Source organism: Aotus nancymaae, unplaced genomic scaffold, assembly GCF_030222135.1.
Source record: "Aotus nancymaae isolate 86718 unplaced genomic scaffold, 86718_ANA_hifiasm-v0.15.2.pri h1tg000011l, whole genome shotgun sequence".
NCBI classification, from domain to species: Eukaryota; Metazoa; Chordata; class Mammalia; order Primates; family Aotidae; genus Aotus; species Aotus nancymaae.
Window position 1 is genome coordinate 60,752,627 of NW_026988422.1, and position 15,391 is coordinate 60,768,017.

Consider the following 15,391-nt stretch of genomic DNA (forward strand, 5'->3'; position numbering starts at 1 on the left):
TCGGCTCACCGCAACCTCCGCCTCCTGGGTTCAGGCAATTCTGCCTCAGCCTCCTGAGTAGCTGGGATTACAGGCACGCGCCACCATGCCCAGCTAATTTTTTGTATTTTTAGTAGAGACAGGATTTCACCATATTGACCAGGATGGTCTCGATCTCTTGACCTCGTGATCCACCCGCCTCGGCCTCCCAAAGTGCTGGGATTACAGGCGTGAGCCACCGCGCCCGGCAACTCTAGCATAGTTTTAAAAGTATGTGGCTTCAGATTGCCTATACTTTGTATACAAACATATGATTTAGATATGACTGATTTTGAAGTAAACAACTTGGTAACATCCCTAGACTCCCCTCATCAATGCAGAATTATTACCTGCTGTTTGGTTTCTGAAAGAATTTCAGAAATCAGAGCAAATGTGTCTTTAGGCAGACTCAGCTCCTTTTAATATTTTTCTCTTGGCCCACTCGCTTTGCCTCCCCTGAATCTGTGTGGTACTATAGCAGCTCTACTCTGTGCACCATGCTAGGAAGCTTCCTTTTTGGCAGAATATGTTTGGCAGCAAAGCTATAGAGACAGGTGCATTCAGAACAGCCCGGGCACCAGTCATGAGTCTTACTGAGTGTCAAAAATCTGAAAACACTTACTGAGAACCAAATTTATTCCATTGGAAAAACCCTCTGTGGAGCTATAAGCCTCTTGGACTCTTCTTCCTAGATTAAGGCTTGCATTTCCTTTCCTGTTTCAGTAAAAGATGATGAAAGCCATTATCGATCCTCACTGCTGAGTGGCAGGGAGAAGCAGCACCACCCCCAGCTCTTCTCTAATCTTGTAACTTGGTGCTAGAAGTCTCTCTAGGCTATTACCATGGGTGTTTGTTCCCTATTGGAGCTGTAAGCAGATGAACCCAAGTAGAGAAGATAGATCTTGGAAGGAGAGATCCATTGGGGCCAGCAGCCAGATCAGCAAATGGAGGAAACTCAGAGGTGACCAGAAAGATCTCCATCGGTTGCCCAAGGCTGTAAGTAGTAGTGATGGTTCTAGCAATGTATAACATAATTGGCTATGAAGTACTGTGGGAGAGCTGCTGATTTCTAAAGGTGAGAAGCCATTTTGAGCTCAGAGCAACCCTTAAGAGAAATCTTGGCAGATTTTGTTGGCATTATTGAAATACATCTAGAAAAGTTGCTGATTGCAATAGTTATGGGAATGGAATTTAATGACATTTGTAATTTATTACACTCATTGGTTTTTATTGATTATAGTATTGTCTTTTTATTTTCTACTATGGTTCCTTTAGCAGAAAAGTAACCTTTGTGCATATATTGAAGTGGTTTTTGAGCTATGAATTCCTTAGGGTAGAAATTTATTTAGCAAATGTGAATTCTTTTGAGAAAGTATGAAGTTTTGTAGAAATTGACTGTGAAATGTCAGAAAAAAAATAAAAGTCACTTACTTGAAACCTATTTGGCCTTTTTGCTTTATAACTGCTTAAAAATACTGAGTGAAACCTTGGAATAAATAGTTGAACTGATTAAATATTAAACATAGGTACTAATTTATTTGAGAATATTGGAATTAGACAATGAACATGGAAATTCATTGCTCAGATTTCCACTGCTGTGAACTTAAAAGGAAATATGAGCAGTTTTATGGCAAGTGTGTAGTCTTCTGTTTTCTGGAGCCTTGGAAGTTTATACTGGGCAGGTTGGGAGGAGTGAGAGGTGAAGACAGTCCAGTGATTTCTTCCATCTGATTGACACTTTCACAAATAGAACTTTTAAGTGACAAAGCTACTATAATTATTACACTGAGATAAATTAAAGCCACAGTAAGTGAAGTTCTTTCTACAGCACGGAGGTCCTTAGCAAGCACATCTCCATACCTTCCCCCATGCCTCCTAACCCTTGCTCCTTGTCAGGGGTTCACCTAGAGGATCTCAACAGGGAGACATGTGGTGTTCTCCCTGTTTCCCAGGCCAGTCAGGAATCCCTTCCTGGGATCTTTAAGACACTGGGGAAATGAAAATCTGGTCCTCACCAAAAAGCGTGGAGGATTGTCATAGTCTAATTCTTTTAGTATTATTTCTGTCCTATACAGTTGTCTAAGTGGCTTTTTAAAAGGTAGCTGTAAGGCCACTAGTAAGAAACAAAAACTGGGTAAAGATGGCTAGAGAAGGTCCCTCCTGAAATAAAGAGAACTATCCTTTCTTAAGAAGTGGAATCCAGAGAAGGGAGGGAGCACACACAAAGAGTAGAGCCTGAGAGGCTCAGGAGAACCCAGTTATTTGCATTTGCAGCTCCTTACCCCTCAGCATGATTCTTCTACGTGGAAACGCTTTCCCTTAGGATGGCCTGTTTGCGAACGTGTTTAATCCACATCTTTTATGGCATCCCTGCAGATTGTAGCCTGGTGTGACAGGATCTAAAGACCTACATTCACATGTCATATCTACTACTCACTGACTCAGTGACTTTGGATAAGTCATTTAACCTCTCTCTAGATGTCATTCCTCTCAGTTGAATGATGAATTCGAACTAGTTACCTTCAAGTTTCATCTCATTGCTAACCTTTGTAAGATCTATAGTTGTGTTATAGGTGAGCCATAAAATCAATAGATTAAAAAAAATATTTTTTCAAAGATGGAGTCTTGCTCTTGTCACAAGAACAAATTACTAGAGTGTAAAAAATTAATAGATTAAAATTTCTTGTTTTTTTTAAGATGGAGTCTTGCTCTTGTCACAACAGCAAATGGCTGGAGTGCAATGGCGCGATTTCAGCTCACTGCAACCTCCACCTCCTGGGTTCAAGCGATTTTCCTGCCTCAGCCTCCCGAGTAGCTGGGATTACAGGCACCCACCACCACACCCCACTCATTTTTATATATTTTTTAGTAGATACAGGGTTTCACCATGTTGGCCAGGCTGGTCTTGAACTCCTGACCTCAGGTGATCCACCTGCCTCGGCCTCCCAAAGTGTTGGGGTTACAGGCATGAGCCACTGTGCTTGGCCGATTAAATTTTTGCAAACATAAGGTGCTTAGAAGAGTTTCTGAGGGTTTCCAGTAAGATGGTTTTATAGTACAGTGTTCTGTCAGATTTTTAACTTCTTTATATGGAACTCTGGGAGAAGCGCTTTGCCAGTTTGCGTTGGTTTTGCCTTTCATATGATTATCTTGTGGCCGCTAATGTGGATTTACTACCTCCCATGTAAAAAACGGGTCTCAAAGAATTCTTACTGGCCCAGAAGAAGAATAATTTAGGGTTAAATCAGATCATGTCCTTTTCTGGTCAGTCATCTGCAAACAGCTTTTTCCTTTCATTTGAGATGAAGGAGGTAACTTTTGTATTTTGAAGAGTGTAGTTAGTTTATTTCCTTTGAGACTTCTCTCCCTACAACCAGGGATGATGTTTCTGTGTGTGTTTTAAGGAACCATTTGGGGCTGGGTGCAGTGGCTCACACCTGTAATCCCAGCACTTCAGGAGGCCGAGGTGGATGGATTGCTTGAACCCAGGACTTTGAGACTAGCCTGGGCAACATGGTGAAACCCTGTCTATACAAAAAATACAAAAATTAGCTGGGCATGGTGGCACACACCTATAGTCCCAACTACTCTGGAGGCTGAGGTGGGAGTATCGCTGGAGCCCAGGAGGCAGAGGGTGTGGTGAATCAAAAGCATGCCACTGCACTCCAGCCTGGATGACAAAAACCCTGTCTCAAAAAAAAAAAAAGAAAAAAAGCCAAACAAAAAACAGAACCCCTTGGGTTGATTTGACATTATTTTCACTGTCACTAGTCAGAGATGACATAGATGCAGTGACACTTTGTGAGGTCTTTATCCTGGTCCCAGCCTTTTGGGTCACCTTTCGTCTACACCAGAAGAGAGATTAGAAATGAGAAGAAGTCTGCCTGGGTGACACAGCACAGTCAGAATCCCTGAGAGAAAGAAGCAGAAGAAAACAGTGACTGTGCCCTAGCTCCTGCAGCCTGTATCTCTGCTACCTCAGTTTCCTTCAGCAAAAGACGAGTAGTGTAATCCTCACTATGCACTTGACTTCCTGAGATGAAGGTGCAATGCAAAAAAATGATGTCTCGAAACTGTTTTAAAACTGCTCCGCAGAGCGAGGCAGCCTCACTGCTCACAGACCAGTGATGAGATTCTAGTGATGGCATTCAGCCCCTTCATGGTTGCCATTGCTTGGGATAATTAAGACTATCTTCTACCAAAATCTCATTTACGGTGCGTGGGAGGAGAGCAAATACAACCCAGGATGGTTACTCTTTGACTGGCTTCCTGGAAGGAGCTGTTCTGTGGGTCCATGTGTGACCATTTTGGCTTTTTCCTCTTAGAATCCTTCCTTTCCTCTTTTTTTTTTTTTTTTTTAGTTGTTGTTGTTGTTGAGATGGAGTTTCATTCTTGTTGCCCAGGCTGGAGTGCAATGGTGCTATTTCAGCTCACTGCAACCTCTGCCTTCTGATTCTCGTACCCCCAGCCTCCCAAGTAGCTGGAATTATAGGCATGCACCACCATGCCCAGTTAATTTTGTATTTTTAGTAGAGACAGGGTTTCTCCATATTGGTCAGGCTGATCTCGAACTCCTGACCTCAGGTGATCTGGCTGCCTCAGCCTCTCAAAGTGCTGGGATTACAGGTGTGAGCACTTTGAGATTACCGCACTCTCAAAGTGCTAGGATTACACATTACCCGGCCCTGCTTTATTCTTAAAACACGTGGCTTTCCTATCTCTTTCTGAAGGATAGTTATGCAAGACAGAATTGCTTGAAAGAACAGTCTGTATGGTTCCTGCCTCAAATTACAGCAGCTGGAGGAGATGAGCTGAGCAAAAAAGCAAGATGGGCCCATAGAGTACGAAGTTAACCCAGGGAGTGGGCGGAAGCTGTTAGAAAATGAAGGGGAATGAAAACCGAAAGTTGGATCCTGTGGCCAGCCCGCGTGAGGGCCCTGGCAGGTGGAGTGATTATTATCCTTCCAGCAAGGCAGTCAGAGTGGCTGGAGAGCATGAGAGTAAAAATAGCTGCCTTTACATTTCCTACAGACTCACTAGATCTCAAGAATTGCAGTGGCCTTGGAAGCGTGCTCGTTCATCCTGGTACATGTCTTTGTAACAGAAGAGAGCAAAGCCCTCTCTGTTCTCTGGGGACAGCCCACAAAGCCCTTGCCTGCTGGGTGGGCAGATGGGAGTGCCTGGCATGGGGCCTGCCCTTAATTTGAAGGTGAGAGTGAAAAACCAGAAGCCCTGAAAAATCAAGACCTGTCACCACTTGTAGATGGTAAACCATAATCATGTCTCTGCAGAGAGCTGGGTTGAAATCATCATCTCCACTCAACCCTTGCACAAGTGAATACTTTGCCCAGTCGGGGAAAGAGAAGCAGCCTGAAGAAGTTAAAATTGAACACCACACTCTCAACGAGTCCTGCATCGTCCTCAACAACGGCTGGAAAACTTGGCCCCAGAGGCCTGGTGGTCCTGCTGGTAAACATTTCATTCTGATTCCCCTCTGTGCTCCAGCAAGATTTCTGGGCCTCTCATCACTGGGCTGCTCAGGAAATGCAAATGCGTTTCATTTCAGCAAAACACACAGAGAAAGGGCAGTGAACCGTCACAACAAACAGCCCCAAATACCCGCAACCCGACAGCACAGTGACAGGCCTGGTTTAGACTGTGTTTTCAGTAATGGACCCCTGGGCTCTATCAGGCCCAGAGGGTAACTTTAAGGATATCCAAGTTGAGGCTTGGTGTATTTAGAATTATTGTGCTTTCCAGCCTGTGCTGATTTTATTCTTGAAGCATTTTGTAAGCGCCAGTTGTGCTGTGAGGCTTCTAGCTAGTACATTGCTAACGTTGCTGATTGTACTAGTCAGGTTGGGCTGCAGTGACTGTGTTGCTTCTGCTCAGCCCATGACCAGGATTGGCTCCTGGCCCCATCCGTTGCATGGGGATCAGGACATGTGGGACAGTATGCACTGAATGATTAAAAACAAAACAAGTCAACGTGGCAGAGACATTTAATTCAAGGGAAGAAAAGGTTCTTGGACCCACAGGGTGAGGTGAGCAGGCACCAGAAAACACAAGGTCACAGGTCAGCCCTGGGGCAGGTCCCACTTTTAAAATCCTCAAAAACATGCTCCCCATCACTCGGATTTTCACACCTCTCCCCCAAAAACTGTATTCTCAAAACCTGATCATTTCTTCTTCTGAAAGCTTTAATGATTCCTGCAGCTTACCCGAGCAAAGCATTGTTATTGTTATTTCAGGGTAACAAATTTTCAACACGTTTATGTCCCACCGCTGACTGAGCTGTGGATGTAAAATGGTGGCTAAAACAGACATGAGTCCCTCCTTCTAGTGTTGTGGGAGGTAGCAGTGACAATCATTGTTAGTCACTGTTAGTCAATTGCCCCTTTGACAGTTTTGGTCTCTCTAGGTCTTAAACATCCAAAGCTGGGGGTACAAGCCTGTTCAAGGTGATATGACATATTAAAGATAATGCTTTAATAACCTTTGGGGTTAGGATCGTTTGATTAGGGCAAGAGTTCTTAATATGAAACTACGAAGTTGAGAACAGAAGTGTTGAATAGGCACAATAAATTGCTAAGTCCACCCCAACACACCCAAGCACACTAGGAGGGAGTTAGCAGCCGCAGATTAACCTGTTGAGTGACTCACCTTCAGACTTCCCAGCTCACCCACAACAGCACCTGCATCTGCTTTCCCCAGGTTTCCCAACACAGGCATTCACATGACCCCTTGCTTGACTCACCCCCGTCCTGGCTCTGGCAGCACCAAATACTTGTTGAGGCCCAGGGTCTATAGAAAGATACATGTGGTCCCTGGCTTTGGAGCCCAGGCATCTGAGCCAGGAGTCATGACCATGGGAAAAGGAGTGATGCAAGGTTGTACCTGGTACCCAAGGAAAATCACAGACCAGAGTCGCAGGAGCTCCCTGAGACCTGGAGAGGAACTCAAGATGATTGAGATCTAAGCTCAGTCTTGGCATAGGGTAGAGCTTAGATAAGCTGTCTGTTCCTGGTCAGTCATCTGCAAATAGCCCTTTCACTTGAGATGAAGAACGTAACTTTTGTATTTTGGAGATTATGTCAGTTACATAGATTAGAGGGGTTTCAAGGGAGTTCACCTGATACAGGTGTAGACAGGAAGGGGAATAGTGTTTTAGCCAAAGGAAAGAACAGGAGTAGAGACATCTTGGTGAGATGGAAATATCATGGCTTTAAATCTTGATCTGGTCTCTGCATGATCCTAGAAAGTTATATAACCTCTCTGTGCCTTGTTTCCTCATTTGTTAAGTTACTGTCAACTCTGAAAGATTGTTGTGCCTTAATGTACAGTGGCTAGTACAGTGGCCTCGTGGTGGGTGCTCGGTAAACAATAATAAGATTGCTACTGCAAGTGAATCGTGCCATTCCAAGAACAAAGACTGGGCCCTCTGAGCTGGCTTCAGTCCAAGGCCAGCCTTCCACTTTGTACTTACAGGCAGTGGCCAGCAAAACAATCCAGCTCCCTGCCTGCCTCTGGCACCCCAGTGCACCCAGAACAGAGCCCCTCCTTCATACACACCCTGCAGAATACCTGCCAAGCATGCTCTCCAGCTCTCCCCAGCCTGTCCCAGGCCTCACCCTCCTTTAGACTTATACAACTGGGCCAGGAGCTATGGAGGAATCAGCCCTACCCTAGCCAGGTCCTTCATCTCATGCCTGGCCCAGCCTCCTAGCTGGTGACTCAGCCTCCAGGCTCCTGCACAAGCCGTCCTCCACACCTGCATCAGGTGAACTTCCTCAAACCACCTCTGTTCACTTACTGCCTTCCTCAGACACCTCCACTGTAGTGATTCTAGCCTTGGCTGCATAGCAGAATCCTCTAGGGATCTTTGAACGTGCCAGGCCACTTCCCAGACCTGTCAGACTCTGGGAAAAAGACCTTTCTTCCCCCAGCCCAGGGGGGTTATCTCTAAAGCTCCTCAGGTGATTGCAGATAGGTAGCTGAAGCTGGGAACAACTGCAGTGGCTCCCTTGTGGGGGATTGAACCTGGGGCTGGCGTGAGGAGGTGTGGCGACCAGTTCCACACAGCAAACCAACTGTCATCTGCAGTATCGCCAACACCTGGGAGCTTGTGCAAACTGCAGTCACAGGCCCTGCTGATTCAGAATCTACATTTTTAACAAAATCCCCAGTGATTAACACTGGCACCAGCTTTTACTAATTGCTCACGTAGTCCAAGTCACAGCCAGGTGTTTTACACACACACCATCTCATTTAATCCTCACACCCCTCTCAGCTATGAGCACCCCCTTTTTGACAAACAAGGAAAAATCTGCTGTTCCTTCAACTTTCTTCTTGAGCACCCACGTGCGAGGCTCTGTGCTAGAGACTGAGAATTAAAAACAGGCGCTCCCATACTGGGGAAGAGCTCAGAAGCCAATGGGATGTGGATTTCAATGTCTTGCCAGCTCTGTGTTCCTGGGCGACTTCCTCCGCCTCTCTGAGCTCGTTTCCTCTTCCTCTTCTGCCCAACAGGGCTAATAATCACACCGCACAGGGCTTGGTGCCTTCCCTAAGCTAAGTGCTCACTCACCAGGCCTGGCTCTAGCGCGAGTTCAGGAATGGTCACTATTGTGACAAACAGAAAACGCTCCAGGAGACGGGGAGGAGGTGGGTGGGGAGGATCCCGGGCCGTGGTGGCGCCTGAGGGCTAAGAACCTCCCTGGAGGGGCTGGGCTAGGAGCGCTCTCTCGGAGATGCGGTGATGCGCGGAGCCCGGGCAGTGGACACGACTGCAGTGTCCTGCGCTACTTGCCGCCCGCTCCCCGGATCAGGCCGGTTCTCCCCACCTTACGCGTAGATGAATTTCGAGTGAGACCACTGCTGGCATCACGAGTCTGGGCCCCCGATCTCGCCCTTTCCGGCTCGGCGAGAATGGCCCAGGTGGGCTCCCGCCCGCGGTCCCCGCGCCCCCAGCGTTGGCCGCCAAGGGCAGGGCGCGCGCGCCGGGAGAGTGGAGCGCGGAGGCCCGACGGCGCCCCCTCCCGGCGGGCCCGAGGCACGGCCGCGGGCTCCGGTGGGTGCCGGGGAGGCCATGCGCGACAGCGTCGCAGCCCGAGCCCGGACAGACGCCCCACGCCGCGCTGCCTTCGTCCCACGGCCGCGGCGATGGAAAGGCGGTCCCGATGCGCGCAGGGGCCTCAGGAATCGGCTTCGGGGTTTTGTGGTCCGTGGCCGGCACCATTGCTTCTTGTAATTTAATTTTCTCTCCCGAAACGTTGCTAATTACATTCTTCCTTCAGCGAGCCATCGCCCCCGCCCTTGCTCGTCTGTTTATTAATTACCCGGCACGTGCGAGGGAATTCATGGCCTCGGCGGCCGGCGAGTCAGGTGGAGGGGCCGCGTTGCCCTTCAGCTGAGCCTCCTGGCTTCCCTCCCTGGGTCTCCTACCCTCTCTTTCCACCTGGAGCAAGACAGCAATCCTTGCAGTCTTTGAGCAAATGCAAGAACCGTCCTGCTGCTGGTGACCTCTGCTGCTGGGCATCCAATGCGTGTCACTTCCCCTCCCCTGTCTTTCCAGCTGTGCCGTCGTATTCCCCCTCCCGTCACCGTCCCCGGCACAGCAAAGCACGCTGGGTGGAAGGTTTGCACAACGAGGCCCAGTGGCTTGTGGAAGGTCTCGCAGCCCATCTAGGGCACAGTTGCGACTAAAACTGAGCCCTCTTGAAGCTTGCCTTTCAGGGGTCATAAACTCAAAGCCCCCAGGGGCCAGATAGGCAAGGGAAGACTGTGTGGTGGCTCTGGGTTGGGCAATGGGGAGGGGCGGAGTCTGTGGCAAAGTAAAAGGCACTTGCCCCTTTGGGGTTCGTTAAAACCACGTGCCCCATTGAGGGCCGAGTGTGTGCAATCCCTGCCAAGTCTAAGAGTGAGTCTAGTGTTCACAGAGGGCAGTGACCGGCCCAGGATCACTCAGGGACTGAGAGCCACTGGGCACTCCAGGTTCACAGTGTGATCTTTGCAGCATGCCACTTACTGACTGGGGACTTGGGAGCAGCCCTGTTCAGCCCTGCACCCCCTGCCACCTCAGTCCTTGCCCTTCTGGGCTGCCCTGCCCGCACCCTGCGTGGTCTCCCCAGCGCATGGTGCCACAGAGTACCTCACACCTTGGGCACCACTCTCCCCTCCCCTCTACCTAAAATCACTCCTTCAGACAGCTTCTGGCCACCTCACAGCTGTCAATCAGAAAAAGAAAGCAGCCTCATTTCAAGGTGTTTAGTGGCAAATACCTCCCAGAATTGGAAACAAAGGACCAGGAGAGCCAAAATGCTATTTTGAAGGACATATTCATGGTAGGGGAATTTCAGGCATCACAAGCCGGCCAGAAAGGGGACATTTGGGGACAGGAAGGCTGAGGAGAAGCCCACACACAGGACTGCCTCTTTGGAAGGCCTCAGCGCCAACTCTGCTTTGCTCTGGGTTCCAGGTCAGCCCCCTGGTCCCCTCCTACACAGCTTTTTGGCCTTCCATGGGGGGACCCTCACATGCGACCCCGCTTCACTAGCTGTTGCCCCGCTGGAGGCTTCTCTTTTCCCTTGTCATAGACAGGCTTTGCAGATGTTTTTCTCCTCAGACCCCATGTTCATTTTAGTCTTTGGTGCCTTTATGCCCTGGTCAGCAGGGGTGGGAGTAGAGGTGTGCTGGGCTGTGCTTGGCCCTCTGCCAGGGTCTGACCCCCTCCTGCAGGCACCTCAACACTGCCTGGGAGGGCCGCCATCTAGAATGAGCTTGGGCTTTTTCCCTGGCTAGGGATCATCCTTGAGCCCCAGCCCTGACTGGGGCTGTCCTCAGACCTCCACCGATGCTCTGCCCTGGAAGAAGTGGCTTCATTCGGGGCAATCTGCCCATAATCCTCAGCTGGGGAAGACCTAGGAACCCCCTCCTACTTTCCCTGCAGAGTCACCATAAGCAGCTGACTGTCAGCTCTGCAAGGCGCAAGCTGAGCCTACTTCCTTTCTCTGTATCTACCGGTGCCAATTATGTAGTAGGTGCTCAATAAACACGTTGAATGAACAGATCAATGAATGAATGAGTAGCAACTTGGCTCCTTGTTAATATTCAGCAGGGAATGCATTGTGTGTCTATCATATTCCACAATGGAAAGACAGTCTAGTGCCAGATTAAATAGACCTTGGAGTAGGCAGCCTGGGTTTGAATCCCAGCTCTGCCACTTACTAGCTTAAGGCTTTGGGCAAATTACACAACTTCTCTGTGCCTTTTTTTTTTTTTTTTACCTGGAATGTCAGCATTATAATAAAACATACCTTGTAGGGTTGCTATAGGGAATACGTGAGTTAATACAGATAAAATGTGTGTAGGACAAGGGCCTGGCATGTAGGGAAGGCTCAGTAAATCTTGGTTGTTATCACCAGTAGTAGAATGACTGTATCAACAATAATGTTAGTGTCCTACACCATGCTAAGGACGGCGGAAACTAAAGGGTTCCACCGTCTCCATTTCTGCTTTCCAAGGGCATGCAGTAGTTAGGAAACAAAACCTACAGGAGCGAGCAAGTAAGAGTGACAGAGAGCTGCCATCAGTAGTGTGAGTTTGGGAGAGAAGGTTCCCAGGGGGCTGGACCAATTGAGGAACTGTCCTATGGAGAAGTGCAGTGTGGAGGAGGGGCTGGGAGGGGCCTAGGCTAAAGGAGGGGTCACGCAGGGCCACCAGATTATGGGTTGTGGGGAGGTGCCCACCAGGGTGCAGAAGGCCATGCAGAGAGATGCCTTGCCAGTCCAGATGGGGCACTGTACGTAACAAAAGGTCACTCCTTACCTCTCAGGGTCCCAGCCTTTCCAGTTCTATTATAGGTCTTGGAAGCCATCTTGGTAGGAACAGTGTCCTTTCAACGCCATTTGCTGAGGCTGTGCAGGAAGGCAAGAGTGATGGGGAGCTCCCAGAGTGATGGAGAGCTCTTTGAGCCCAGAGAGAGGACTAGGAATCTCTGATGTTCCCATCTTTGGGCTGATTCTTTGGGAAATGAAATTAACCCTCTACCTTTGATCGCCAACCTGAAGACCTGTGGATCCTTTAGAAAAACTAGACATCAATTCATGCTTGACTCACCCAAATGGGACACCATTAGCTGGTGTGAGCTAGGGTTTTGTAGAAGTGATCAGAGGATGGAGGCAGGGTCCTTGGGGAGCATGGCCTGAGGACAGAACCTCCAGTTCTGGCTGCAGGTGTGTGCTCACAGCCCATCATTCCTAAATGCAGACTTGCAATTTCCAGAAATCACCTGGTGTCTCTGCGCCCGCACAGTCCCTCCTACCTCCACTCCCACCCACAGCCCTGCCTGGCCACCTCCTATTCATCCTGCATGACCCAGATGTTGCCTCTTCTGGAAAGTCTTCAGGTCCACCCTGGTTAAGTGAGCGCTCTCCTCCAGGCTTCTGTAGCACCCTGTCCCTCCCATCGGCAATTTCATGCCACTGAATCACAACCATCTGCAATTTGTTCTTTTCCTAGTGAGCTTCCTGAGGTCAGGTACTGGGTCCCTTTCATCTTTGCATTCCTGTTTCTTGGCATCATGCCTGGCAGAGAGTCAGCATCAATAAATGTTTTTGAGGAATGAGCGGAGGAGCTGGGCCAGTACCGTGCATAGAGAGGGGAGTGAGAGCAGGAGCACAGGCCAACATCAGGAGCAGCCGAGCTACTCCCAGACACCTCCCGCCCGCGCCCCCCAGCAGGCTCACTGTGGCTGGTAAGCAGGCCCAAGATTCTGCCTCATCGCTAACGTGTCTCAGATAAGTCAGGAGCAATGCCTCCTCTCTCCCTGCCCATCCCTCCTCTTCTTCCTGGCAGGAGGGGCTGCTTCCCAGGCATCCTTGAAGGCATGCCGAGAGGCAGGGCAGGAGGGAGATGAGGGGGAATCTCATGAGCAATGAGGCCAGTTGGAGGACACAGTACAGACAGGAGCCACAGTATTTGGGGGACGAAATGTAGACAGTAACAAGGACAGCCATGTTCCTAAGGAGGAAGACTGGCTAACAGATGGCCCTGGGACCTAAGGACTGACTTGTTACAGTGGAGGGGACCTGGGTTGACGACTCCTCAAGTTTGTCCTCTTTCCGCAACTCCCTGGGTGTCTGAAGCTTAGAGTGAAGCAGTTCCTGCCTTGCCTAATCTGACACTAGGGCATGGGCCAAAGCAGCGTGCCCACTTTCTGGATGGAAAGATTGAGACACAGGGGAGCCAAGTATCTCTTTCTAACACATAGGCCTCTATTGCCACTGAGAGAGGATTCCACTCCAGCTTTGGGAGTCATGCTGTAAAGAATGACTGGCAGATGTCCCTGAACCCCTTCCTCCACAGACGAAGAGTGGTTAGTTACACGCCTGTAATCCCAGCACTTTGGGAGGCCGAGGAGGGCAGATCACCTGAGGTTGGGAGTTCGAGACCAACATGGAGAAACCCCATCTCTACTAAAAATACAAAATTAGCCAGGTGTGGTGGTGCATGCCTGCAATCCCAGCTACTTGGGAGACTGAGGCAGGAGAATCACTTGAACCCGGGAGGCAGAGGTTGCGGTGAGTGGAGATCGCGCCATTGCACTCCAGCCTGGGCAACAAGAGCAAAACTCCATCTCAAAAAAAAAAAAAAAAAAGAATGACACTATCAACTGTCATCTGATGGGCCAATGACAGAGGCTGGTACATGGGATGCGCTAGTGTCACAATCTTTTCCACCCCATTCCTCCTAACAATCACCCTGTTCTAACCTTCAGAGCCATCTTGGTCCCCACCATTCCTCCACTTGTGACCTGGGTCTGTGAAGCGCCTCTGATATCCTTCCCCTCTTGCAATCCCACAACCACTATTCCCACCCAGACCCTGGTTACATCTCACCGAGATACAGCACATGCCTCTTGCCAGGTCCCTCAGCCTCCAGTTCCTCCCACTTTTGGTCTGTCCTCCAAGGCTGTGCTTTCTGAAATCTACCTCTGATCATGCTGCTCCCTTGCTCAAAACCTTCAATGGTTTCCTATTGCCTGTCAAATGCCTTCCAGGTCCCTTAGGTTGGCATTCAGAGCCCTGGCTGCTTGGGTCCCTACTCTCAGCCTTAACCTCCTCTGCCTCTTCGTGATATCCCCAATACCCTAAGGCCCCAGGTCTGTTCTCCGTCCCTGGAAATCCCTCTGTGTCCCTCTTTGCCTGCTGAAATCTCGTCCATCTTTCCAGGTCCTGTATCATGGAAAGGCCCCAGACCTCACAGCAGAATGTGCTCTCTCTCTCCTCTGAGAACTCCCAGAAACCTCTCCCAGGATGGGAAATCCTCAAAGAGAGAGTGGTCTCATGTCTTTTCTAGCCCCACAGTGTGCAAAGCGCAGTCCTGGGCCCATCACAGAAATAAGAGATGTGGAGTAAGCAAATGAGCGCTAAATCTGCATCATTCGGGCAATATTCATTGAGCACCTACTGTGTGCCTAGCCCCTGCTAGGCGTCAAGGATATGACAGTGACCAAGGCAAGCGTGGTGCCTACCCTGTGGAGTGTAGACAGCCCGTGCTCTAGAATGTGCTGAGGATTCACCACAGCTCCATTCACCCAGCTCCTGTGGCACCACTGGTCACCTGTTGGCATGTGTTCAGGGAATGTACACCATCATGACACTGGGCTAGGCTGAGGGTTCTGCGCCAGCTCCTTGCAGTTGTATCCTCCCTCAGTCCAGGCCTGTGTGTCTTTAGGATGAATCAGAGGCCTTGCCCATTCACCTGCTCAGTCAGGGCCCACTCCCTGCAGGGCTCAACATGCTCCCAACTGTCCCCAGGGCTGGGAAGTCTAAGACCTCCAGATGTTGCAGGGGCTGAGGGGGCGGGGGGCCTGGCTGATCCCTAGCAGCAGTTGGCTCTGTCTGTGGAGGAGGAGCAGAGGGACTCTCTGCACTCTTTTCCTCACCTGTCTTCTGATATGGGGAGGGGAGGGAGAGGAGGAGAAAGAGTGAAAGGAGAAGGATGGAAAGGGAAGTTCCTAGGTAAGATATTCCATCCCTGGTCCCTGTGGGTCCACAGACCCTAGCACTGAGACCTGTTACCAACCAGAGGTGGTACATATTTACCACCACATAACCCAACCCTGACAAATCACAGTGGACTCTGGCTGAGGGCTGCAGCAGGGCTGGGGGCCCATGCATGTGCCAGGCATTATCACTTTAGTTGCTGGATTGTGGGGTGAGTCAAGGGTCCCCAGGGAGGAGCAGGGGCAGAAGGGGTAGGTTACTCAGAATCTGAGCCATGGTTATTTACTAAGAAAGAAGTATTTTCAATACTTATTTTAAATATTTGAACAACTAGTATGACTGCATCAGTGCAGTCCAGCCTTGCT

At 49.6% G+C, this 15,391-nt stretch overlaps 1 protein-coding gene across 4 annotated transcripts in view; it reads left to right on the top strand.

Moving 5' to 3' along the window:
- Positions 1-441: 441 nt before the first annotated feature.
- TMEM63C (transmembrane protein 63C) overlaps positions 442-15,391 on the top strand; it is a 143,703-nt gene continuing 128,753 nt past the window's right edge. For all 4 annotated transcript variants that reach the window (XR_001111430.2, XR_001111431.2, XM_012476839.2 and 1 more), the window contains exon 1: positions 442-1,014. The gene's annotated coding sequence lies outside the window, so the exon portion shown is untranslated. The remainder of the gene's footprint in view (positions 1,015-15,391) is intronic.